Source organism: Astyanax mexicanus, chromosome 6, assembly GCF_023375975.1.
Source record: "Astyanax mexicanus isolate ESR-SI-001 chromosome 6, AstMex3_surface, whole genome shotgun sequence".
Classification (NCBI taxonomy): domain Eukaryota; kingdom Metazoa; phylum Chordata; class Actinopteri; order Characiformes; family Acestrorhamphidae; genus Astyanax; species Astyanax mexicanus.
In genome coordinates, this window is record NC_064413.1 from 54532705 (window position 1) to 54560183 (window position 27479).

A 27479-nucleotide genomic window follows, 5' to 3' on the forward strand; every position below is an offset into this window, starting at 1 on the left:
CAATTCAGAGGGCTCCACCTGCCGCTATATCCTCCCCGCCACCTCCACCACCACCACCACCAGCGCCTTCATCTGCGCGCCCCAAAGTCTAATTACAATTTGTTTTGCAATATTGAGAAATGATAGCTTCTCCTTGGTCGTCGGTTACACCCTGAATTGCATTACAGAGCTTTGTTTAAACAGTAGAACAAAATCAATACCAGCTGCCTTCATATATCCTGCTCATCTCCAGCCGCCACTCCCTGCCACCTCGCTGACATTGTCAATTGTTAATATCAACCCACCCACACACACAAGTCGCTATTGATTTGCTGTGTATCTGGGCATTTATTATCTTTGCTTGTGAGTGCATGTGTGTGTGTGTGTGTGTGGTGTGTATGTGTGTGTGTGTGATTCCTTTCTTTTCTGTCAGTGTATATCTTCTGTAAAGTAGCAGATAGCATCTTCATGCGTAACCCTCCCACAGCCAAGCCCAAGCCTGAGCTACATGAAGCTTATTGATCTGCTGCTGATATGGATCGTAGGCATTATGTCTGCAGAAGCCGGGTCTGACTGGACAGACTGGAGATGCTCATGTATCTGAAGATATAAGACTGTCACTAGTGGACACTGTAATTCCATTTTTACTCAATTTTGATTTTGTGAAACCGTCATGCATCAGTGTCGTGTGGACGTTTCAGGATGAGTGGACCAACAGGAATGGTGTAGAGCTACAGTGCCATTCAAAACTGTGACGCTATGAAGGAACACACACTGAATTATGCAGAAAAGGTAAAAGTAAAAATTTAGTGCTTGTTCTCCACATTCTCCCGCCCAAAACCCAGGTAGGCTGATTTATGTTGAGTGAGTTTGAGATGAGTTTGAATTGAGATGAGTTTAAGATGAGTTTAGGGAGCGCTTTGGATGAGTTTTGGATGAGTTTGAGATGAGTGAGTTTGTGATGAGTTTGAGATGAGTGAGTTTGTGATGAGTGAGTTTAAGATGAGTTTGAGATTAGTTTAAGATAAGTGAGTGTGAGGTGAGTTTGGGATGAGTTTGAGGTGATGTTGAGGTGAGTGAGTTTAGGATGAGATAAGTTGGGAATGAGCCTGAGTTGAGATGAGTTTGAGAAGTGAGTTTGGGACAAGTTTGAGATGAGTGAGTTTGAGAGGAGTTTGGAATGAGTTTGGAATGAGTTTGGGATGAGTGAGTTTAAGATGAGTTTGACATGAGTTTAAGATGAGTGAGTTTAAGATGAGTTTGACATGAGTTTAAGATGAGTGAGTTTAAGATGAGTTTGACATGAGTTTAAGATGAGTGAGTTTGAGAAAAGTGTGTTTGAGATGAGTTTGAGAGAAGTGAGTTTAATTTGAGTTTAAAATGAGTTTGAGAGAAGTGAGTTTAAGCTGAGTTTGAGATGAGTGAGTTTGAAAAGAGTTTGAGATGAGTTTGAGATGAGAGTTTAAGCTGAGTTTGAGATGAGTTTGAGAGAAGTGAGTTTAATCTGAGTTTGAAATGAGTTTGAGAGAAGTGAGTTTAAGCTGAGTTTGAGATGAGTGAGTTTGAGAGTTTGAGATAAGTTTGAGAGAAGTGAGTTTGAGATGAGTGAGTTTGAAATGAGTTTGAGAGAAGTGAGTTTAAGCTGAGTTTGAGATGAGTGAGTTTGAGATGAGAGTTTGAGATGAGTTTGACATGAGTTTCAGATGAGTGAGTTTAAGATGAGTTTGACATGAGTTTAAGATGAGTGAGTTTGAGAAAAGTGTGTTTGAGATGAGTTTGAGAGAAGTGAGTTTAATCTGAGTTTAAAATGAGTTTGAGAGAAGTGAGTTTAATCTGAGTTTAAAATGAGTTTGAGAGAAGTGAGTTTAAGCTGAGTTTGAGATGAGTGAGTTTGAAAAGAGTTTGAGATGAGTTTGAGATGAGAGTTTAAGCTGAGTTTGAGATGAGTTTGAGAGAAGTGAGTTTAATCTGAGTTTGAAATGAGTTTGAGAGAAGTGAGTTTAAGCTGAGTTTGAGATGAGTGAGTTTGAGAGTTTGAGATAAGTTTGAGAGAAGTGAGTTTGAGATGAGTGAGTTTGAAATGAGTTTGAGAGAAGTGAGTTTAAGCTGAGTTTGAGATGAGTGAGTTTGAGATGAGAGTTTGAGATGAGTTTGACATGAGTTTCAGATGAGTGAGTTTAAGAGGAGTTTGGAATGAGTTTGGGATGAGTGAGTTTAAAATGAGTTGAGATGAGTTGTAATTTGGGATAAATGTTGTCTGTAGTTTATAGAATAAAACAACAATGTTCATTTCACTCAAACATAAACCTATAAATAGTAAAATCAGAGAAACTGATTCAGTATATGTAGTATATTGTATGTGTGTGTGTGTGTGTTTGTGTACTGGTGTGTGGCTAATGCTAATGCAGTCCTCGTGCTGCAGTTGCAGCGTCAGTAGTGAGTAGTGAAGCGAGTGTGAGTGCGGTGTTGAGTGGTATTGCGGTTCGCTGGTTTACAGGAATATATTTGAGTCTGTTTGGATGAGGGCGGGTGAGGGGATGATGTGCGGCGCGGGGCCGGAGGGTGCGGGCGCTGCTGTTAGGATTCATTAAGGAGGATAGCCCCTATGGATTAGCGCAGGACGCGGGTCCTGCCGCTCTGACAGGTCATTATTGCGCCTCAAGCTGCGACAAACTGCAGAAGACCCACAGCAGCCTGTCTGACACACACACACACACACACACACACACACACACACACTACTGCTCTACTCTGCTTTCACACAACTAACTCAGGGTTCTTACATCATTTTAAAAGTCGAAATTAATGCTTTTTGAGACCTCAATAAATTTAATTTAAGACCCAAAAATGTAGTCATAATTTCTACTTACATTTGTTGTCTCCCTGCTAATGCTAGCTAGCCTGCTGCTAATGTAAGCTAACTCGCTGCTACTGTTAACTAGCTTTCCGCTTAACTTAGTTCTCTCCGTGCTAATGTTAGCTAACTCGCTGCTAATGTTAGCTAGCTTGCAGCTAATGTTAGTTAACTCTCCACTTACCTTAATTCTGTCCCCGCTAATGCTAGCTAGCTCGCCGCTAATGTTAGCTAGCTTGCAGCTAATGTTAGCCAGCTCACTGCTAATGTTAGTTAACTCACCGCTTAACTTAGTTTTCTCCCTGCTAATGTTAGCTAGCTCACCACAAATGTCAGCTAGCTCTCCGCTTAACTTAGTTTTCTCTCTGCAAATGTTAGCTAGATCGCCACTAATGTCAGCTAGCTCTCCACTTACCGTAGTTCTGTCCCCGCTAATGTTAGCTAGCTCTCTGCTAATGTTAACTCACTGCTTAACTTAGTTTTCTCCCCGCTAATGTTAGCTAGATCGCCTCTAATGTCAGCTAGCTCTCCGCTTAACTTAGTTTTCTCTCCGCTAATGTTACCTAGCTCGCCGCTAATGTTAGCTAGCTCTCTGCTAATGTTAACTCACTGCTTAACTTAGTTTTCTCCCCGCTAATGTTAGCTAGCTCGCCACAAATGTCAGCTAGCTCTCCGCTTAACTTAGTTTTCTCTCCGCTAATGTTAGCTAGCTCACCGGTAATGTTAGCTAGCTCACTGCTAATGTTAACTCACTGCTTAACTTAGTTTTCTCCCCGCTAATGTTAGCTAGCTCGCCACTAGTGTCAGCTAGCTCTCCGCTTAACTTAGTTTTCTCTCCGCAAATGTTAGCTAGATCGCCGCTAATGTTAGCTAGCTCTCTGCTAATGTTAACTCACTGCTTAACTTAGTTTTCTCCCCGCTAATGTTAGCTAGCTCGCCACAAATGTCAGCTAGCTCTCCGCTTAACTTAGTTTTCTCTCCGCTAATGTTACCTAGCTCGCCGCTAATGTTAGCTAGCTCTCTGCTAATGTTAACTCACTGCTTAACTTAGTTTTCTCCCCGCTAATGTTAGCTAGCTCGCCACTAGTGTCAGCTAGCTCTCCGCTTAACTTAGTTTTCTCTCCGCTAATGTTAGCTAGCTCATCGCTAATGTTAGCTAGCTCACTGCTAATGTTAACTCACTGCTTAACTTAGTTTTCTCCCCGCTAATGTTAGCTAGCTTGCCACTAGTGTCAGCTAGCTCTCCGCTTAACTTAGTTTTCTCTCCGCAAATGTTAGCTAGATCGCCACTAATGTCAGCTAGCTCTCTGCTAATGTTAACTCACTGCTTAACTTAGTTTTCTCTCCGCAAATGTTAGCTAGATCGCCACTAATGTCAGCTAGCTCTCCACTTACCTTAGTTCTGTCCCCGCTAATGTTAGCTAGCTCGCGGCTATTGTTAGCAAGCTCTCCGCTTAACTTAGTTTTCTCCCCACTAATGTTAGCTAGCTCGCCGCTAATGTTAGCTTGCTCTCCGCTTAACTTAGTTTTCTCCCCGCTAATGTTAGCTAGCTCTCCACTTACCTTAGTTCTCTCTCACTGCTAATGTTAGCCAGCTTGCCACTAATGTTAGCTAGCTCTTAGCTTACCTTAGTTCCGTCCCCGCTAATGTTAGCTAGCTCTCCGCTTAACTTAGTTTTCTCCCCTGTCTCTGCACTGCACTGTCTCTGTGTCTGTGTGAGTGACAGGCTGCTGCTGCCTGAGAAGCTCAAGGTGGGAAGGATACAGGAGTAACATGAGGTAACCACACGCATGGCCTCCATCCACATGGTTGGGCACGTGCTTGTAAACGTGAGCACGTGTGGAAAGCTGTGCACCTCAGTCCAGCACAGTTTTGCAGCGCAGATATTTCCAGCTACAGCTGAATTCACACTTTTAATCCCAGAAAAATTATCTTATTTACCTTTTAAAAAGCCATTTAAATGCCAGATTAAAGGGCCGTTTACTGTTGTTTTGCTGTTTTCCTCGGGTTTTGAGTTGAGCTCGGAGCTGACTCAGCTCTTGATTGGTCCGGACGCGAGACAGCGAGCGTGTGGGGGCGGGGATTGTGACGTCACAAACCCTGCATTGTTTAATATTGCGATATATATATTGTAAGTAAGTAAGGTGTGATAGGTAGTGCTACACCACTGGACACCAGCAGAAACTCCAATTCCCAGAATCCCCGGCGGTGATCAGTGGCAACGAGCCACACCTGTGCAGCACTGTATATAAACCCCAGTCAAAGCACACATTCCTGTTGCACCTTTGTAGAGGGGTGACTGGTAACAGAGGGTAAAAGAAAAGAAAAAAGAAAATAAGATTTCAAAAAAAGATCTGAAAAGAAGCAAAGTCCTAAAAAAAATGAAAACCTTAAAAAGAAAAGATCTCAAAATAATGCAAAAAAAACCCCAGTAATTTTATTTTTTTGACTTAAAGCAAGAGAGAGAGATCTCTGAGCTCAGCCTGTTTGGAATTATGTTGTGCTTTAAAGTTGAAATATTTGTCTTTTCTTTGCATTTGCCAGGAGTGGCTTTTCCTTTTTTCTCCTTCCCACATTTTTTCTACACCTCTTCTAAGACATTTATTTTTCCACCCATTTCCAGCCTCTTCTGAAAAAAATTAATTCCACAAATTTACAGAAGCACACCGTTTTCTGTTCTATTAAAAGTTTAAAATGGCAGTGTAACTAATATTATATCATATTTAAAAATAACTAATCAAATAAACAAATAATTATAAATATACCTGAAACATATATATTTATATACATATACAGCTCTGGAATTTTTTTTAAAGAAAACCTCTAGAATATAATCAAGAGGAAGATGGATGATCACAAGCCATCAAACCACCAAACTGAACTGCTTGATTTTTTGCACCAGGAGTAAAGCAGCATAAAGTTATCCAAAAGCAGTGTGTAAGACTGGTGGAGGAGAACATGATGCCAAGATGCATGAAAAAACTGTGATTAAAAACCAACCAGGGTTATTCCACCAAATATTGATTTCTGAACTCTTAAAACTTGAATATGAATATGAACGTGTTTTCTCTGCATTATTTGAGGTCTGAAAGCTCTGCACCTTTTTCATTTTCTGTAAATAAATGCTCTAAATGAGAATATTTTTATTTGTAACTTGGGAGAAATGTCTAAAGTTTATAGAATAAAACAGCAATGTTCGTTTTACTCAAACATATACCTATAAATAGCAACATTAGAAAAGCTGTATAATTCAAATATAATTTTTTCTATGCACTTGGATCCAACACCTCCCTCTCTTGTAACATAATAAGGAGAAAAAGAAAGAAAAGCATCCCTCTACCGTCTAAAAAGATGATTGATTATATAATAAAACAATAAGTAAGGATGAATATGTTGATTATAGAGGGTGTTTAAGGTCAGTGCTGTGTCCGAGGTTAACAGTGCTGTGGAGAACACTCTGAGGTCAGGGGTCGGTGGTCGCTGAGGCGTCGCTGTGAAGATGCTGAGGCGCTGTGACTGGTGACCGTCTGCAGTCAGTGCTGAGCTCATCTTTTAGAGTGTCAGTGCTGAGTTTACCAGTGATAAACGACTGCAGAACAGGATATATTCCTCAAATATACCCTTTATATTACATCAGAACAAAAATATAGATTACTGCACTTCAGCATCCAACAGCCCAATCAGTGCATGTCCTCATTCGGCCGAGTTGCAGCTTATTTAGGAGCTGTTTTAGTTGGTTTAAAGAAGTGGACGTCTTTCAGATATTTCAGGTATGCTGTGGAATTTTATATTTTGGCCAGTAGAGACCTTTCTTCGCCTGCAGGATTTCTTCCAACCTTCTAATCTTGTTATTGAGCAAGTTGAAGAGTTTCTAATATCATCCAAACTTTAAAAAAAAGAATATAAGGCCTTATTTTAGTCATCTATAGCAAATAATTTGGATTGCTTAGCTTGATTTAGGGCACAAAACAGCAAAAAATGCATGTACTCATTTTCTTAATTAATCATGGGTGTGGTTAATTTTCATTCTCTTTAAGAACCAGGTGAGCTCTGATTTTGGCGCATTCATATCTTAACAGCATGGCGCTTTTGTGCGCCTCAGCAGAGACAGATACTGAGCTGCTCGTTCACACTGTGAAGATATGCCAGCAGCTCATTTAAGAGAACAGTAATGTTATTTTATTCTTTATTCTGTTTATTGTTGAAAAAGTTTAAAGTTGTGTTTGTGCTCTGCAGTGCATCCCTCAACTCTGACTGTTGACTGTTTTCAGGGTTTTAATCAGTCAGTGGAGCACCTGTATTTTTCTCACCACAAAGATATATATATAGAAACATGAGTATAGATATATTCCTAAACTCTGACGCTATTTTAACAGCGCAGGGGCAAGGCATGAAAATAGAGTGTTGACAGGGTGTAAGATAGCAACATCATCATGACATGCCCATGAAAAAACTACAGAAATAATGACTTTAAGAAATGAAGGTCAGTCAATCCAGAAAATCTCAAAGATCATCAAATACGTTGTCTAAGGATTCTCAAGTATAGCAACGCTAATTCCTACGTTCATTTAGTTCTGGCTTTTTCTCATTATGAATGTGATTTTAACGAGCAGCCAGGTAAGTCTCCAATTTCCCGCAGGGAAAATTTGTGTAATCAGTCATGTAGTGTAGTGTAAAAGCCACAACAACTGAGGGACTAAATTATAACCAGTCATGTTGGGTGAATGGAACCATTTTTTAATACCTTAAAAAAATACTGTTGTACGAATACAGTGTCCTGCAAACGTATTCATACCCCATAAAACAGGTAGAAAAATCTGTCCACAGGACAATTAAAAGTCGTGCACTCCACAAATCTGGGCTTTATGGAAGAGCGGCAAGAAGAAAACCATTGTTGAAAGAAATACGTGACTGTGAAACATGGTGGTGGCAGCATCATGCTGTGGGGATGCTTTTCTTCAGCAGAGACAGAAAAGCTGGTCGGAGTTGTTGGGCATTATCAGATAGCAGTTCTTCCCATGCAAGCTACAGTCCGATATACTCACCTCTGAATGGTGAAAAACCTAGCGCTGCGGTTAGCGGCTAATGCTAATGCTGCTGCACCCAGCCTTAGTGCTGGAGAACCTTTTCACTGCAAACTCCCCCTTATATAATGCTGTACTTCACCATTTTAAGTGCGATTTATAGTCTGAAAAATACGGTACTTTTTACTTTTATGCTCTGTTGTTTGGATAAGCAGTTTTGTTTATTTGCTTTTATTCACAGTATCTAACAGTGGATGTCAAACGCGTCAAGATCGACTCTTCCCCCGCCTCGACGCTGAAGCCCCCGCCTCGACGCTGAAGCCCCCTGCCTCCTGACTGCCATAATAGACTTGTCCATCACCCCTCGGTGTGCAGGATTATACGGCGGCCCGTACGGATTACAGGCCGCTTGATCCACCACTTCCACTCCTCTGCCTATTCAAACACATTAGTCAAGGTGAATAATACAACCGTCAGCGCTGACAGCCCGGCCCGCTATTGTCCCTCCGGTCCCCCGCCGTGCCCGAGCCGTTTTCTGGAGGATTGACAGGGGCTCCTATGATATGCCTTAGTGTGGAAAGTGGAGCCCGTACCTGTTATGTCTCTGGAGGGCATTTTTCATCCCCTTCCATCACTCCAGAGTGACAGCGGGAGATAGCGTCAGCGCAGTGTGGCGTCGTTTCAGAGATCTGCCTTTTCTCCAGCAATGAAACTTTCATTTTTGAAACTCAAAGGAATAGTTCAGCGAAAAATTCACTTTATAGAACACCCCCTACCGTCGCCTCCCACTTCCTTAATGCAACCAGGCCAGCCTGGGTGTTTGCGGTTGCTTCTTCTTCTTCTAGATCTATAGTTTTAATAGCACTGGAGCTCGGAACCTTTTAATAAAAGCATAAAATCAACCAATTAGAACACTGCATGTTACCTCGTCACTAATTGCTAATAGTTTATAGTAGTTTATGTAGTTTGGGGTAATCTATAGTCCCTGTTTTAGCAATCTGTAGGCCACAGTGCACTGTGCAGCTTGATTTAAGGCGTGTCCGTGTCAGTGTGTCTTTGCTATCGTAACGACGGGAAAAGTACACATTGCACAGACCAACCATGCAAAAAGCATATACTAATTCTCTTAATGAATCATGGGTTTAGATAATTTTAGGAGTAACTTGAAAACTTCCTTTAAGAGTCAGAGGAGCTCTGACTTTGGCAGAGTGCTATTTTAACGGCGCAAGTACCTGGACTTGTCCAACAAGCGCTTCTCAGCAGAGGAAACTGACCTTCTTGTTTAAGATTATTTACGGGAACAGCAATGTTATTTTATTTAGTATTGTTGTATGTCTGTGTTGCCAAGATAGCAATGAATGTCTGACTGATGACGTCTGTCTACAGTAGGTTGTATTTAGACAGTGGTGCACCTGTGTTTTCTTTTACCAATATAGTAATACACCAGAAATTTACTCATTTCCAGACCACCACACCCATCAGTGTAGATATATTCAGAAGCTCTGTTGCTATTTAAATGATACAGGCAGAAGGAGTGAAAATAGACTGTTGGTGAGGTTTCATCTACTACAACTCACAGTGAGAGCTAGCCAAGCTAAAGTACATCTTCCAAACATGGTGGAGGTAGTTTCATCATCTACAACTCACAGTAAGAGCTAGCCAGGTTATACAGTGCAGCTTCCAAACATGGTGGAGGTAGTTTAAACTTCTACAACTCACAGTAAGAGCTAGCCAGGTTATACAGTGCAGCTTCCAAACATGATGGAGGTAGTTTCATCTACTACCACCCACAGTGAGAGCTGCCCAAGATAAAGTACAGCTTCCAAACATGGTGGAGGTAGTTTGATCTACATTACAACTCACAGTGAGAGCTAGCCAGGATAAAGAACATCTTTTAAGCATGGTGGAGGTAGTTTCACACACAGAGAGACAACGCTCCCACAGTATCTACTATGGATTATTGAGTGTAACTGGATATACTGTATAAAGAAGATTTTAGTCCAGTTTATGGTTTTAATTTGTGAGGAAAGGTGTTGTGAAGTGGGGAAGTTGGGTGTTTGCAGGTTTGTGTTTGGTTGTGGCGCTCTCTCCCGCAGTGTGTCGGCTCTGAGCGCTGGTCTGGTCACTTCCTGCCCTGCGGTTTGATGGATCCGGCGCTCCGGGTTCAGGCCGGACTTGTTTGCGGTGTTGCTAAAGCGCAGGGGACACATCCTGCTTTCAGCCCTCGGCCCCCGTCCGTTTCACCTGAGTGCAGCCGTGGCATTCTCCATTACAGCCTGGAGGAGCAGACTGTGTGTTAAACATCCCTCACACACACACACACACACGCACACACACACCTCCTCAAGGTCAGTCCCCAGCCGCCGGACGCGTGAAATTAGACATCTGTATGGCGGATGCGTCGATGGCCATGTTGGATCAGAGAGAGAAAGAGAGAGAGAGAGAGAGAGAAGGAAAACAGAGTAATGCAGAGAAACAGGAAGAAACAAAGATGATTAGAGAGAGAGAAAAAATAGTGAGAGAAAGAGAGTTAAAGGCACAATGGATGAGGAAGAGAGAGAACGAAAGCAAAAGACAGTAAGTGAAAGATAGATGGGGAGAAAGAAAATGATAAACAGAGTTAGAGAAAGAGAGAGAGACGGAAGGAGAAAGAAAAGCGTGAAACATTGGGAGATAGAGGGGAAGAGAAAGAGAAAGAAGAAAACGTGTGAAACGGTGGGAGATAAAGATAGAGGGAGAGAAAGAGAGTGAAATAAACAGTGAGATAAAGAGGGATATGGAAGGAGAAAGAAAGTGAGAAACTGGGAGAGGGAGAGAAAAATAAAATAAGAAACAGTGGGAGAGGGAGAGAAAGATAGAGGGAGAGAGAAAGAATGTAAGAGAAACAGTTGAAAAGAATGATAGAGGGAGAGAAAGAGAAATAAAGCAAAAACGGTCAGAGAAGGAGAGAGAAATAAAGTAAGAAAAAGTGGCAGAGGAAGAGAGAAAGAAAATGAGAAACAGTGGCAGAGGGAGAGAAAGGTAGAGGGAGAGAGAGAAAGAAAGTGAGAAACAGTGGGAGAGGAAGAGGAAGATAGAGGGAGAGAGAGATAAGAAAGTGAGAAACAGTGGGAGAGGGAGAGAAAGATAGAGGGAGAGAGAGATAAGAAAGTGAGAAACAGTGGGAGAGGGAGAGAAAGATAGAGGGAGAGAAAAAAGTGAGAAACAGAAATAGGGAGAGAAAGTGAGAGACAGTAGGAGATAGAAAGATAGAGGGAGGGAGGGAGGGAGGGAGGGAGGGAGAGAGAATAAAAGTGAGAAACATTGGAAGATGAAGAGAAAGATAGAGGGAGAGAAAGAAAGTGAGAGACAGTGGGAGAGGGAGAGAAAGATAGAGGGAGTGAGAGAGAGAGGAAGAAAGAGACAGACAGTGAAGGTGAAGCTCAGCATGACATTCCACTTTGTCGCCATGGCAACCCGGCCCGTAACGAAAAGCCCGCAAAACAATAAAATACCACCCGGTCCCAAAACACACAAAAAATACAAAAGAACAAAAAAAATAACATCAGAAGAACAGAGGCGAGAAAAGCCACATACCTGCCCTCTACACAGAACTCTGCACACACCCGGATAAATTCTACACATTTCTTTTATTATCTACAAATATTTCATAGCTTTTTATAGTTTCCTCAGCAGCCTCAGTAAATGCTCTGAATTACTATACTCATTACTAAAGATATGTATTTCATATTTCTCGCATTATAACACTGAGGAACCCTGAGTGTTCTCATAAGCCAGGTCGATATTAGCTAGCGGTTTGTACCACGTAGCTCGTTTTAACATGGTAAATGCAAAGACTACAGTCCAAAATACTCTATACTTCACCTCTCAACAGTAAAGGAGCTAGCGTTTAGCGCGGTTGGTGGCTAATACTAATGCTGCTCCAGCAGTGCTAGCCAGGGTAAGGAGCAGGCAACTATTTGATATTCTTACCTCTGAACCAACGATGAAGGAGCTAGCACTTAGCGCAGTTAGTGCTAATAATAGCTAATGCTAATACTGTTAATGCTAATACCTTAGTGCTGGAGAAACTTCACTGAAACTCCTGTATAACTCTGTACTTCAGCAGAGTGGCTTTACTGCTCCTTAATACCTGACTGGTAGAATTCATGCACAAGGGTGCATTAATGATTTTTGAGAAAATTTAAATACAAATTTTTAAAATATATATAGTACAACAATTTGTAACACAGTAAAATTCAAATTAAATTTATATTCCATATTCCAAGAGGACAATGCCAGGATTCATGGATCTGGAATTGTGAAAGAGTTCAGGGTTCAGGGAGCATGAGATCATCATTTATCATTTTCACACATGGATTGAGAGAGAGTTCACCACAGAGTCCAGATCTTAACCTCATTGAGAATCTTTGGGATGTGCTGGATGGAGAAGAGCTGCTTTGTGCAGTGGTTGGTCAGAGTCTACCATCATCAATGCTGCTGCAAGATCTCTGTGAAAAATTAATAAATTAATGCAACACTGGATTAAAATAAATCTTGTGACATTACAGAAGCTTATCGAAACAATTAAAGCTAAAGGCTTTTTTTTTAAACAAAAAAAAAAAAAACATAAAATAAGAGAGCACTTGAAAACGATGAGTTTCTTTGATTTTACCAAATTGAAATCCTCTGGAATATAATCAAGAGGAAGATGGATGATCACAAGACATCAAACCAAACTGAACTGCTTAAATTTTTGCACCAGGAGTAAAGCAGCATAAAGTTATCCAAAAGCAGTGTGTAAGACTGGTGGAGGAGAACATGATGCCAAGATGCATGAACAAAACTGTGATTAAAAACCACCAGGGTTATTCCACCAAATATTGATTTCTGAACTCTTAAAACTTTATGAATATGAACTTGTTTTCTTTGCATTATTTGAGGTCTGAAAGCTCTGCATCTTTTTTGTTATTTTAGACATTTCTCATTTTCTGCAAATAAATGCTTTTTTATTTTGAATTTGGGAGAAATGTTATCTGTAGTTTATGGAATAAAACAGCAATGTTCACTTTACTCAAACATAAACCTATAAATAGAAACTGAAGTGGTCTCCTCTTTTTGTTCAGAGCTTTATGTGTTTTAACTGCTTATTAATGTTTTTTTTTTCTAATGTATTTACACCCTAAACTCCTTTATGAGCAGTTTATAAACCCGGTGCCGATGTAGTTTGCTGTATATTGTATTTTCTAAGGCTGAGTAAATGATGCAGATAGTCTGAGTGCGGTTATTTGAGTGGTGTGGGCGGAGGCTGGGGGTCTGCTGGACGTTTTGGAGGAGTTTTTGTGAGTGAACATATTGCGGCTGCTGAATTATTGAGGTCCTGTGGGTGGCCGGGTGTGCAGCTCAGCAGAGTGTGTACACACTGATCAGAGTGTGTGGTGTGTCACCGCAGCGGACACACACCTGCGGCCGCCCTCGCGCCCAGCTCTCGCGCTCCTCACACAGGTGTGTGTGTTTTATTTCGCTCGGTTTATGAGCTCCAAACAGACTGGAAAAGCTCCGCGGCTCTGCCCGTCACCGGGACATTTATCAGGATGCCAGTGGGGGGAAATGCTCCTGTAGCAGAAAGGAAACAGCGATTTGTCCTGTTCCTACATGCAGCAACAGAGGGCATACCATCACAATACTCTCAACATCACAATACTCTCAACTCACGCTGCGCTATAATACTACGACCCAGTGATCTACTCAGTAAGGAAAGTAGCTATTGGCTATCTAAAAGTCTGGCTCTGCATGGCAGGGGTTTGCATCGTACCTAGAGGACCGTTCCTACCAGGTAACGTGGCAAGGGGCAACACTGGGGTTCCACAAGGCTCTGTGCTTGGTCCTCTTCTTTTCTCACTCTATACTCTGTGCTCTCTGGGTGAAATAATATCTTCTCCTGGATTCTCATACCACTGCTATGCTGACGACACTCAACTAATCCTTTCTTTTCCTCCTTCCGACACTCGCATCGATTCATCCCGCATCTCAGCATGTCTCAGTGATGTCTCTCTTGTCGTGGATGAGTTCTCCTCATCTAAAACTCAACCCCAGCAAGACTGACCTTCTGTTTATCTCAGGAACTACGAGCCTTCACAACAATCTCTCCATCTCTTTCCAGAACTCACTGGTCACTCCATAGGCAGAAGCTCGAAGCCTTGGTGTAGTAATGGATGACCAGTTATCGTTCTCGAGCCATTTTGCAAATCTGACTCGATCGTGCAGATTTCTCCTGTACAACATCCGAATTCGATTGTTTCTGTCTCAGGAAGCAACTCAGGTGCTTGTGCAGTCTCTCTCTCTCTCTTGACATCTCAAGAATTGACTACTGCAACTCTCTACTGGCTGCAGAGCTTAGATCGGGCCCAAAAAATCCGTTCTGCCCGAACCCGACCCAACCCGCCCCATAAACTGGCTGTTTTCGGGCTGATTGAATGAGCGAAATCAGAATTATGTTAATTAACACTGTAACATAAAAGCATATAACTATTATTTGTTTAAAATGATTTTTAAGAACAGCTACACACAGTGCTGCAAGTCAAACGCGGAGGTGTTCACGTGCGCCCAGAGCTACGTGATTACATTTTTCATTTTTATTATAGTTTAATTTTATTTAGTTTTTATGTTTTCTCCTACAGTTCAGTAAGTTTTACTTTGTTTTTAGGGTGGGCTTGCTAGTTTTTATTAGTTTTCACACATCTCATCAGAGAGATCAATCTAAGAAACGAGAGAGAAAGAGAGAGAGAGAGAGAGAGCGAGAGAGTGAAAGTGATTTCTGGTATGAGCTACTCACAGGTAAATGTTCTCACACACTGTATCTCCTGTTTCTCTTTTATCTCCTCGTGCTCATATTGTAATCCCATACATAGTTCTGCAGTTTCTCAGTGTTTTCTGTCGTATTTTGCGGCTAGCGCCAGCGCTTTAAACGAGAACTAACGCCACGGACCACGAGGTGCAGCGCGCTGACGCTGCTGTGCCATATCTGACTCCCTGCAGAATCCGACTCCGCTTCGCAAACAGAATCGGCACAACATGTGAAAATGAGAGTATTCTATCAGTAATTTCAGTTCGTTTTAGTTAGTTTTATAAACACACAATACAGTTTGAGTTAGTTATGTTTTTTCTTTTAATTATCGTTTTTATTAGATTGAGTTAACACAAATGTTTTTTCACTTTCAGGTAATTCGTTAGAATTAGAAAACAGATGACTACATCTTGGACTATTTACTGGAGCCCTCGGGTCAGGTCGGGTGTTTGGGCAGAGAATCTAAGCTCTAACTGGCTGGTCTTCCACTGCGAGCCACCAAACCACTACAATTAATTCAGAATCAGCGGCAGCACGACTCTTCAGTCTTCAATCTTCCGAAGTTCAGTCATGTGACTCCTTTGCTGCGTTCCCTACACTGGCTTCCTGTTGCCGCCTGCATCCGATTCAAAACCCTAACTCTGGCCTACAAGGCAAACAACAGACCAGCTCCTTCATACTTGATGGCACTGATGGTCAAAGCCAGATCTGCACCAAGAGCTCTTAGAGCTTCCAGTACGACTCGGCTCGAACCTCCATCACTCAAAACACACAGAAAACAGACATCCAGACTCTTCTCTGTGCTGCAGCACCAAGGTGGTGGAATGAACTTCCACTGGATGTCAGAACAGCAGAGTCACTCGCCGTCTTCAAACGTCGACTGAAGACACATCTTTTCAAAGAGTTCCTAAACTAAAAAAAAAAAAAGGTTCCTAGGGTTCTAAACATGATCAAGCTCTGCGTATCTCTTGATCCTAGTCTACAAACTTGCTCTGGATATTTGAAGTGACATCGAAGCACTGTTGTAAGTCGCTCTGGCTAAGGGCGTCTGCTAAATACCTTAAATCTAAATGTAAATGTAAAATTCGCTAAATGACGTCATCGCCTAATTTGCATAATACCGTTTTTGAAGATGTAAAGGATTAACCTTGTGGGAGAGAAAAAAGTGAGTAAAAGCACTTCAAATATGTTAGAAATGATACAAATGATACAAATGAACAAATTCTGTTGTTTTTAAATAGGCACTCACTTCTCAAAACAACTTAATTTTTACGCAAATTACATAAATCAGCTGGAGGGTATAAAATGTCGCTACAGGAAACTCTAAAACTCACTAAAGCTCACTGGAGTCACTAAATCATTTTAAACATTTAATATCTAACCACCTTTAGACAGCCTGTACCTGCTTTACTTAATCTTATTTATTCTTAACTTTTATTTTTTTATTTGAGTTCTTCTTTTAGTTTTTTATTTCCTTTTTTTATTTGTTTCCTTATTTTATTTTTATTATTTATTTATTTTTTATTATTATTATTATATTTTTTAATAGTTTTATATTATTACTTTTTAACTTATTTTGATTTTCTTTTATTGTATTTACTTTTATTATTGCTTTTATTTTTTATTTTTATTTTATTATGTAAAAGTTAGTTTTAGCTAATTTTAACTCATTTTTGTTGTATTAGTCTTATTTTCTTTTGATCTTAATTTTTTAGCAATTAAACCATACTTTATTATGATCATTATTTTTTTTTTCAATTTTATTCTAATTCTATTTTTATATTTTATTTATTTCTCTGTCATGTCAACTCCTGTGTTTGTAAATGCTCGGCTACATTGAAAATGAGGGTTACCCACAATGTACATCCGAGTGAAAATAAAGGTTGATAGATAGATAGATAGATAGATAGATAGATAGATAGATAGATAGATAGATAGATAGATAGATAGATAGATAGATAGACAGACAGACAGACAGACAAAGTCTCCAAGTTGGCAACACTGACCAAACAGACCTGCAGAATGAACAGACTTGCCTATACTGTAAATACCTTAAGTTGGGTCCTATCTTACACTCAGTGCAGGGCATGTCGTTATGCTCATTGCTATCTTACACCCCACCCCACTCATTTTGGAGACCTGGAGCGTTTGGTAAATTGCTGGTGAGAATGAACAGAAGTATGGAGCACTCTGTACTCATTTCTGTAGTGAAGTAGCAGCTCATGGATCTGTGCCAGATTCATTTTCCTCACATGAACAGTGAATTTTTCACTGCACAGGTCTGTGTGTGTGTGTGTGTGTGTGTGTGTTGTCTGTGGAGCCAGACGTTTTGCATCAGACCTATAAAGAGGAGAAGAAGTGATGCAAGGTGAGTGAGGACTGTTCACACACTAATATGATCTTCTGTTTACTAATCCAACATGCAGTCTTCATTATGCTGACTTCAGGATCACTGAACCTGAACTGTCAGTGTAAATAAATCCAAAAAATAAAAAAAATAAATAAAAAATAAATGTTACAAATCAGAAAACATGGAAAATACAGATCTGCTTGTAGTGGAGAACTGAAGCCTTAATGAGATAGGGATGGAGTACTGAAGCCGTAACAAGACAGATGTGGGGGGCCTTAATGAGAAAAGGATGAAATAAGAGGCTCTTAACGAGATAGTAGTGGAGTACTGAAGCTATAACAAGATAGGGATGGAGTACTGGAACCTTAACGAGATAGGGGTGGAGTACTAAAACCTTAATGAGAAAGGAATGAAGTTAACAAGATAGCAGTTGAGTACTTAAGCCTTAACGAGATAAGGATGGAGTACTAAAGTTTATAACAAGATAAGATGGAGTACTGGAACCTTAATGAGAAAGGAATGAAGGTATGGAGCCTTAACAAGATAGCAGTGGAGTACTGAAGCCAGAACGAAGTAAGGATGAAGTACTATAGATTATAATAAGATAGGGGTGGAGTACTGAAACCTTAACAAGATAGGAATGGAGAACTGAAGCTATAACAAGATAGGAGTGAAGGACTGAAGCCTTAACAAGATGGTATGGGGACTTTAACAAGATAGGGATGTAATAATAGGGCCTTAATGAGATAGAAGTGGAGTACTGAAGCCTTAATAAGATAGGAGTGAAGTTAGGGAGACTTAACGAGATAGAGGTGGAGTACTGAAGCCTTAGTGAGAGAGAAGTGGAGTACTGAAGCCTTAATAAGATAGAAGTGGAGTACTGAAGCCTTAACAAAATAGAAGTGGGGTGACAAAGCCTTAATGAGATAGTAGTTGAGTACTGAAGCCTTAACGAGATGGTGTGGGGGCCTTAACGAGATAGGGATTAACTAATAGGGCCTTAACAAGATAGTCGTTGAGTTTTGAAGCCTATAACGAGATGGTGTGGAGTACTGGGGCCTTATTGAGATAGTAGTGGATTACTGAAGCCTTAACAAGATAGAAGTAAAGGAGCCTTAATGAGATAGGGATTGAGTACTAAAGCCTTAAAGAGATAGAGGTGTAGTAATGGGGCTTCAACAGGATAGAGGTGAATTACTAAAGCCTTAATAAGAAAGGAAATTATTTTTAATGAGATATGGGTGGAGTACTGAAGCCTTAGTGGATAGAAGAGAAGTTATGGAGCCTTAACGAGATAGGAGTGAAATTATGGAGCCATAACAAGATATGGGTGGAGTACTAAAGCCTTTGTGGATAGGAGTGAAGTCATGGAGCCTTAACAAGATAAGGGTGGAGTACTGAAGCTTTAACGACATAGGAGTGCCGTACTGAAGCCTTAACGAGATAGAAGTGCCGTACTGAAGCCTTAATGATATAGGGGTAGAGTACTGAAACCTTAACGAGATAGGGGTAGAGTACTGAAGCCCTAACAAGATAGAAGTGGGGTGTTAAAGACTTAACAAGATAGGAGTAAAGTTTTGAAGCCTTAACAAGACAGGGGTGGACTTATAGGGCCTTAACAAGATAGAAGTTCGGTACTGAAGCCTTAACGAGATAGCAATGAAGCTATGGAGCCTTAACAAGATAGGGGTAGAGTACTGAAGCCTTAACGAGTTAGGGGTGGAGTTATGGGGCCTTAATGAGTTAGGGGTGGAGTAATGGGGCCTTAACAAGTTAGTAGTGGACTATTGACGCCCCAAACGAAATAGAAGGGGTGTATCAAAGCTTTAACGAGTTAGGGGTGGAGCTATGGGGCTTTAACGAGTTAGGGGTGGAGTAATGGGGTCTTAACGAGTTAGGGGCAGAGTGATGCACCTTTAGCAAGATTGCACCACCCCTCTATTTTATTTCTATCCATATTTGAGGTTAACAGACCGAGCTGCTGTTGAGGTTATTAAAAGTTATTAACATTCATAGTCGGCTGCAGCTGGTGACGCAAAATGGGTAAAATGATGGTACTAAAAACCTTCTAATTATAATTGGGGCTTTCTAATCACAGTCCGAGACAGGAGAATTAAATACACCCACAATTCATAACCACCAAAGGGTCGTTTTACAGTTGGACCACTGGTTATGGCCGTTACAGGCCGGAGCGTCCGCAGCTGGCTCTGTGCAGGTTCTCCACTGTCGGAGCGCTCCACCCTCCTCATTGTGTTTAATGCCCTAAAATATCTGCCTGGAATATTTAATTACAGGCAGAAGTGCTCAGGGACTGTGTCTGTCTCCTCGGCTGAGAGTGGGGTGCGGTTCTCCTCAGCTCCACTTGGGGACAGTGTTGAAGCAAATACTGTGTTTTTTTCTGTTTTTTGCCTTTTTTTAAAGCTCAGTTTTGGACTGAGAGCTGGAACAGATAGTTTTTAAGGAAAGCTCGGGAGCTCGGGGACAGGACTGAGTAACGTCACGCTCTTTAGTGAACTTTAGTGAAAGCAAAATAGGAAAAAATAGGCAAAACATTTTTTTTAATGTAATTAGAAATGAGTTCTCGAGGCCTCATACAGATGAGGAGAGATGCATCACGGCTGGACAAGCTGGTCAGGAGGGCCGGGGCAGTAGTTGGAATGGAGCTGGACTCTCTGGTTACAATAGCTGAGAGAAGGACTTTGGATAAACTGCTTTCTATCATGAACAATGATAGTCACCCACTTCACACCACCATCATGAAGCAGAGGAGTGTGTTCAGTGGCAGACTGCTGTCACAGAGCTGCACAACAGACAGACTCAGAAAATCCTTCATCCCCAGAGCCATCAGACTCTTTAACTCCTCCCATCGGGGACGGGATGCTGCTGACGACTGAGTTTAATCCAGGCACACCACTTGGACATTATTCAACAACTTAATTATTTATATTAACACTTCCCCAACCTCGCTTACATTAAAGTATACCTTACTCATGATTGGGTATTCACATATTCACATTCTCTTTTTAGAACTGTCTTGTAACGTATGCATATTTATATTATATTATATTTCTATGTCACATCAGTCACTTTCGTAATCGATGTCATTGCACTTTACTCTGTTAATTATTTAATTATTTATGACCATTAGCAACATCTACTGCACTGCTCCGTTTACAGATAGATCCTTACCTTGTATAGTTAGTTTTTTTTTTATAGCCTTATATATTTTCTATTCTTCTGTGTTTTGATTTGTCTGAGTATGTTTCTTATTGTATTGTGTTGTTGCTGCTGGATGCCTAAATTTACTTCGGGATAAATAAAGTATCTATCTATCTATCTATCTATCTATCTATCTATCTATCTATCTATCTATCTATCTATCTATCTATCTATCTATCTATCTATCTATCTATCTATCTATCTATCTATCTATCTATCTATCTATCTATCTATCTATCTATCTTTGGACAGTGGGGGTCTCTGTCCCTTCTTCTCTTTCTATAAATAGAGGTGAAAGTAGAGTAGTATTTTCTACTTAAGTATAAATGTAGGTTTTCTTTACTTTACTGCAATAATTTTCTCACAATAATCTGAAGTTTCTACTTCAAATTAAAGAAGTATGAAATTTGATGGTCCTTTAATGGTCCTATGTGGTTCTGTGTGGCGCAGTGGATAACACCACTACCTGCCAGGGAGCTACCATATCATGTGGTAGAGGAAGATGATGGATGATCACAAGCCATCAAACCAAACTGCTTGAATGCTTGAATTTTTGCTCCAGGAGTAAAGCAGCATAAAGTTTTCCAAAAGCAGTGTGTAAGACTGGTGGAGGAGAACATGATGCCAAGATGCATGATTTTAACTGTGATTATGATTGCATGTGATTATGATGCATGATTTTAACTGCTGCTGTGCTGCTCTGCTGCTGAAAGCTTGCTTTAATCTTCAGCTTCTACACTTTTCTCTGTTTTTCTTCTCTTTTACTCTCTTCACACTTACTAATCCACTTTTAGTCTGCTTCCTCTTTGCTCTACACACCTATTAATCCACTCTCAGTCTACTTTTATAGACTTTTTCCTCAGGTTTGCTGGATTAGCTGTTTGCTGCTGCAGTTTGTTTGTGTAAGTTTCTAATTTCAACTGAAACAAGGTGAGTGCTCTTTTTCTCCATGGCTTCTGCTCAGGTTTACACCTGTTTAGAGTGTGGCATGTATAGCTTAGATCCCTTATCCACCGATACTGGTAACAATAGTGGTATTTGTACTAAGTGTGAGATAGTTAGCTCCTTGGTGGATAAGGTGAATAAGTTAGAGCTGCACGTCCGGGGTTTAATAAGGGATAGACAGCAGGATTCACTGTTAGCAGCCCCGGGTGTCTCAGGGAGAGTTAGTACCCCCTCGACTCCGGCCTTAGAGCCCTCACAGCGGGGCGAATGGGTAACGTCTCGGCGGCATAGTCGAAAGGCTAAGGCTAATGCTACCGCAAAGGCCACAGCCAGCCCACCTAAACACCACGCTCCCCCAGTTCACGTGTCAAACAGGTTTGCCCCGCTCAGTGAAGCACCAACTGAGGAGCCTGTTAAAGGTACTCTGGTGATAGGAGACTCTATCGTCCGACACGTGAAATTAGCTACTCCTTTAGGGGCACCAGCGGCAACAGTTACTTGTTTACCGGGAGCCAGAGCACCGGACATTAGTGGCAACCTCAGGCTGTTAGGGAATAGGAGATATTCGAGGGTAGTAATTCATGTAGGGGCCAATGATATTCGTCTGCGGCAGTCTGAAGTAACTAAGGCTAATATTAAAGAGGTGATTAAACAGGCCCAGACGCTGTCCGAGGAGGTAATCTGCTCTGGCCCCATCCCAATGAGGCGTGGTGATGAAGCTTACAGCAGGCTTTCTTCGCTGAACCGCTGGATGTCCAAGTGGTGTGCAGAAAATCATGTGGGCTTTATAGATAACTGGCTACACTTTGAGGGCAAGCCTGGTCTTTTAGGTAGGGATGGTGTCCACCCCACGCGGGAGGGTGCTGCCTTACTTTCATGCAGCATAGCTCATAGTCTTTTAGTTAGTCGGCAGAGTAGTATTAGAAGCTGCTGACAATCCAGAGCCGGGACCAGGCCGCAGACAGAGAGGCTTAACCAACCGTCTGCGAGCTGCAAAGAGACGTTACCTAGATACCAATGTATTCAGACTGTGTCTGTCCCCCGAGTCAAACAAAAACATCAAAAAACTAAAACAGTAAATCTAAATAACTTAACTTATATTAAACAATCATATCCAGACTGTAGTACTAACATTTCAAGCCTAAAGATTGGTTTACTTAATATTAGATCTCTGAATTCAAAAGCAGTTCTAGTGAATGAAATGATAACTGATCAGAAATTCGATGTTCTGTGTCTGACAGAAACCTGGATTAGGCCAAATGAATATGTAGCATTAAATGAAGCCGCCCCTGCAGGCTATAATTATATACACAATCCGAGACTGTCCGGTAGAGGAGGTGGGGTCTGCATATTTTTCCAAAGTACCTTAGTTAGCAATCAGAAACACTATGATAATTTTACTTCTTTTGAGCTTCTTTACACCAGTATAATTAATCCAGTTACAAAAAAGAATGCATTTTCTTTAATTAACATCTACAGACCACCAGGGCCCTATTTAGAATTTTTAAAAGAATTTAGTGATCTTGTCACAGACTTAGCAGTAAGTAATGATAAAGTGATTATAGTTGGAGACTTCAACATTCATTTCGAAAAATTGGATGATCCATTAAAAAAAGCATTCACATCGATTTTAGACTCAGTTGGTTTTATTCAAAATATAACAGGACCTACCCATTACTGTAATCATACTCTGGATTTAGTTTTGACCCTGGGTGTGAGCATAGATAACCCGAATATTCGTTCTCAAACCTCCGCAATTTCAGATCATTACCTTATTTCATTTAAATTACATCTTAGTCATAATATACGTACATCCCCTAGCTACTCTGTAAAACGTTCAATTACGCCTTTTACAGCCCAACAATTTACACATAAGCTTCCAGATTTCTCAACTCTAATGTACTCTCCTATAGACCCAGTAGAACTAGACAAACTAACCGAAGGTTTAGAAAATACCTTTCGCTCTACCTTAGATGTTGTAGCACCCCTTAAACACAAAATAGAGAGACAGAAAAAGCTCGCACCGTGGTACAATGATCAAACTCGTACCTTAAAGCAGTTAGTACGAAATTTAGAGCGTAAATATCGATCAACTAAACTGGAAGTGTTTCACTCTGCGTGGAAAGACAGTCTTGTTAAATATAGAAAAGAACTTAATAAAGCCCGCTCAGCATATCTGGCCTCACAGATCGAGATAAATAAAAATAATCCTAGAGTTCTCTTTAGTGTTATTTCCAAATTAACTAAAAACCAGGCAGGTACTGAACCTCAGATTCCAGCCATTTACACCAGCAACGATTTTATGGACTTCTTCAATAGTAAAATTGAAAACATTCGGGATAAAATTAAACAGATAAATATTACGTCCTCTCTGTCATCTGGTCTGGCTGATCTAGAACAAAACTCTGTTACTGAAGTTAGGTTGGAAGTCTTTAACCCACTTCCACAGCTAGAACTAGAGAAAATTATCTCCTCTTCAAACAGCACAACCTGCACACTTGATGCTGTTCCCACAAAATTATTAAAACAGGTACTGCCAGATATAATTAAACCTCTGTTAATGATAGTAAACTCATCACTCACCCTGGGCCATGTACCCAAAGCCTTTAAAACTGCTGTAATTAAACCTCTGATCAAGAAACCAAATCTTGATCCTAGTGTACTGTCTAACTATAGACCTATTTCAAACTTACCCTTTATTTCTAAGATTTTAGAAAAAGCTGTAGCCCAACAACTTTGCTCTTACCTGCAAAGAAACCAGATCTATGAAAAATTTCAATCTGGATTTAGGCCTTATCATAGCACTGAGACAGCTTTAGTTAGAATAACAAACGATCTACTTATAGCCGACCAAGGCTGTGTTTCCTTACTCGTACTTCTCGATCTGAGCGCAGCCTTTGATACAATAGATCATACTATCCTTTTAGAAAGACTAGAGAACATGGTCGGTGTAACTGGAACTGCATTATCATGGTTTAAATCATACTTAACCGATCGCTATCAGTTTGTGAGGATAAATGATATGTCTTCCAGTTATACCAAGGTAAGATATGGAATTCCACAAGGCTCTATATTAGGACCGTTATTATTTACATTATATATGCTCCCACTGGGCAAAGTTATTAGAAAACACAATGTGAATTTTCATTGTTATGCGGATGACACGCAGCTCTTCATATCAGCCAAACCTGATGACAGAGTGAGATTAAAGAAAATCGAGGATTGTGTAGAAGATGTAAAATCATGGATGTCGCACAACTTCCTCCTATTAAATAGTGATAAAACAGAAGTTCTCCTATTAGGCCCCAAAGCTGCTAGAAATAAATTATCAGACTTAATGCTAAATCTGGCTGACTTCTCAGCCACCCCTGGTTCAGCAGCTAAAAACCTTGGAGTTATCATAGATTCAGATCTAGCATTCGATAAACACATATCTAATGTTACTAGAACAGCTTTTCTACACCTCCGTAATATTGCCAAGCTAAGAAATGCCCTATCACTGCATGACGCAGAAAAATTAGTACATGCCTTTATTACCTCAAGGCTAGATTATTGTAATGCGCTACTGTCTGGATGTTCCGGCAGTAACTTAAATAAACTTCAGCTAGTTCAAAATGCTGCAGCCAGGGTCCTTACTAAAACTAGAAAATTTGACCATATTAGTCCAGTACTATCAGCACTGCACTGGCTTCCAGTCAAATTCCGCATAGACTATAAAATTCTCCTGTTAACGTATAAAGCCCTACACGGACTCGCTCCTGAGTATTTACGAGACTCATCTCCTGTTATGAACCACCGCGATTACTCAGATCTCAGGGTGCTGGTTTATTAGTAGTGCCTAAAATTCAGAGGAGCTCTGCAGGAGGAAGAGCTTTCTCTTATAAAGCGCCTCAACTCTGGAATAATCTCCCCGAATATGTTCGGGACTCAGACACAGTCTCAATCTTTAAGTCTAGACTGAAAACTTACTTGTTTAGTTTAGCTTTTGGTAATTAATGTTTTTCCCTTTAGATAAGGCTGCAGATTCAGGGGTTCATGGACAGAGGAAATTGTGGTAAACTGAGATGCTGGTGCTGTTGTTCTCCCACTGCACACGGTCACTCAGGTTTGTGGACGGTGGAGTGGGTGGATGCCAGTGTTTCAGGGAGCCTCCATGTCTATGTTACCTTCTGGCTCTCTGCCTTTAGTTAGGCTGTTTTATTCAGTTCTGCCGGAGTCATTTGCCACACTCTGATAATGTTTTAATATTCTCAGTTTTGCATAAATCCAGTCAAAACTAATTCCATCTCTCTGCTTTCCTCCGAGTTACTGACTGCCCACCTGTCTGACCCGATACCGATGTTGGACCCTCAGGCTCTCGCGTCTCCTGTCCAGCCAGACTGATGGAAGTTTCTGAAGTCAGCTCTTCTCCACCACCACCACAGATCAGCTGCTCATCGACCATCTTACTCTCCACTACAGATTACATCCAAGCCATTAGTGGCGCTATTACACTCCTGAGTACATAAAACCTATATGGATGTATAAAAGACTTTTTAAATTTTAATTTAAAAGCCGTTTGACCAGTGGTAGGATGGTCCCCCCTTTAATGTGAGTCTTGGTCCTCCCAAGGTTTCTTCCTCCTCCTGCAGCTCTGAGGGAGTTTTTCCTTGCCTCCGCGCTCACTGGGGGTTCTGTATTATGTATATTCTATGTTTAATGTTTTGCCTGATTCTTTGTCCTGTAATCATGTTTCTGTAAAGCTGCTTTGTGCCAACACCTGTTGTAAAAATCGCTATACAAATAAATTTGATTTGATTTGATTTGATTAAACACCAACCAGGGTTATTCCACCAAATATTGATTTCTGAACTCTTAAAACTTTATGAATATGAACTTGTTTTCTTTGCATTTTTTGAGATCTGAAAGCTCTGCATCTTTTTTGTTATTTCAGCCATTAAAATGCTCTAAATGACAATATTTTTATTTGGAATTTGGGAGAAATGTTGTGAGAAGTTGTCTGTAGTTTATAGAATAAAACGCATACTCTGCTCTCAATTATCAGAAATGTTGTTGCTTCAGTTGTTTCAGTTCTGCAGATATTAATTCTGCTTCATTGAAAAATCTCGCTTTTTATCGACATTTTCCTTTATGGAGCGATCAGTCGCCATACACACTGCATTATTGACCCCAGTGTCACTACTGTGTGTGTGTGTGTGTGTGTGTATCTGAGTGATGATGCTCCAGCGCTTAATCATTTTTCAGCCTGTCTCTCGGCCCAGCTTCCACACACACACACACACACACACACACACACACACACACACAAACACACACACACACACACTGTCACTCTCCCCATCTGCTCCCTGGACCAGCGGCTGTTTAAAAAACACACTGCCCTTTAATTAACAGGACCTTGATATGCCTCCCCATCAAACAATATTTGGATAAAAATCACGCCCCAAAGATCTGGATCAAATTCGCACCACATGCCAACATTAACTCAACGCCAGAGTCTGGCAACTCAAATCTGCACAGCCTTCCCTTGAAGTACTAAAGAGTTTTAAAACACCACCATTTTTTCCCCTTTATTTTTTGGTGTTTAACCCTTGTGTGGTGTTCGGGTCTGTGGGTCCCATTTTCATTTTTCATCAAATGATACTGAAAAAATATTTTTTCTAACTCAAGCTCATTGGCATTGGCTCATTTTTTGTGAAAAACATATATCAAAACACATTTTCGATAAACACACCCTGTACACTCCTCCCCACACCCCCCCCCACCCCCACACACACACACACACACATTTATATTACCTACAGTATGTTTGGCCAGGGGCTAATAAACATTGCTTCATTTGTAAATTTGAAACTAAACAAATGTTCTACTCATATCTTGAGTTTAATTCATTTTCTTTTACATTTTATTAAAAAACTAATAAAAAAAAGAGTAGCACTTTTTGAAAGAAATGTAACATAAGAAAGGTAAAGGGCAAATATTAACCATGTAAGCTGTTTATATTGCTATAAAGCATTTTAATGTAGAATTGCTTAATTTTGCTGAATTAAATACAAGTAACAAAGTAAACGAGTAACAAAAATATGAACACCACACAAGGGTTAAGCTGTTTAGGTGCAGTTAATAACTGGAAACAGTTCAAAATCCAGTGTAATTATTATATAGTTTTTGTAGTAAACTCCTAGGGCCTTCACAGAAAACATATGAACTAAAAACTAAAAAAGAAGTAGTTTTAGGATTGTAAAAAAAATGAAATATTGTTTAAAGAGGACTCTAAGATT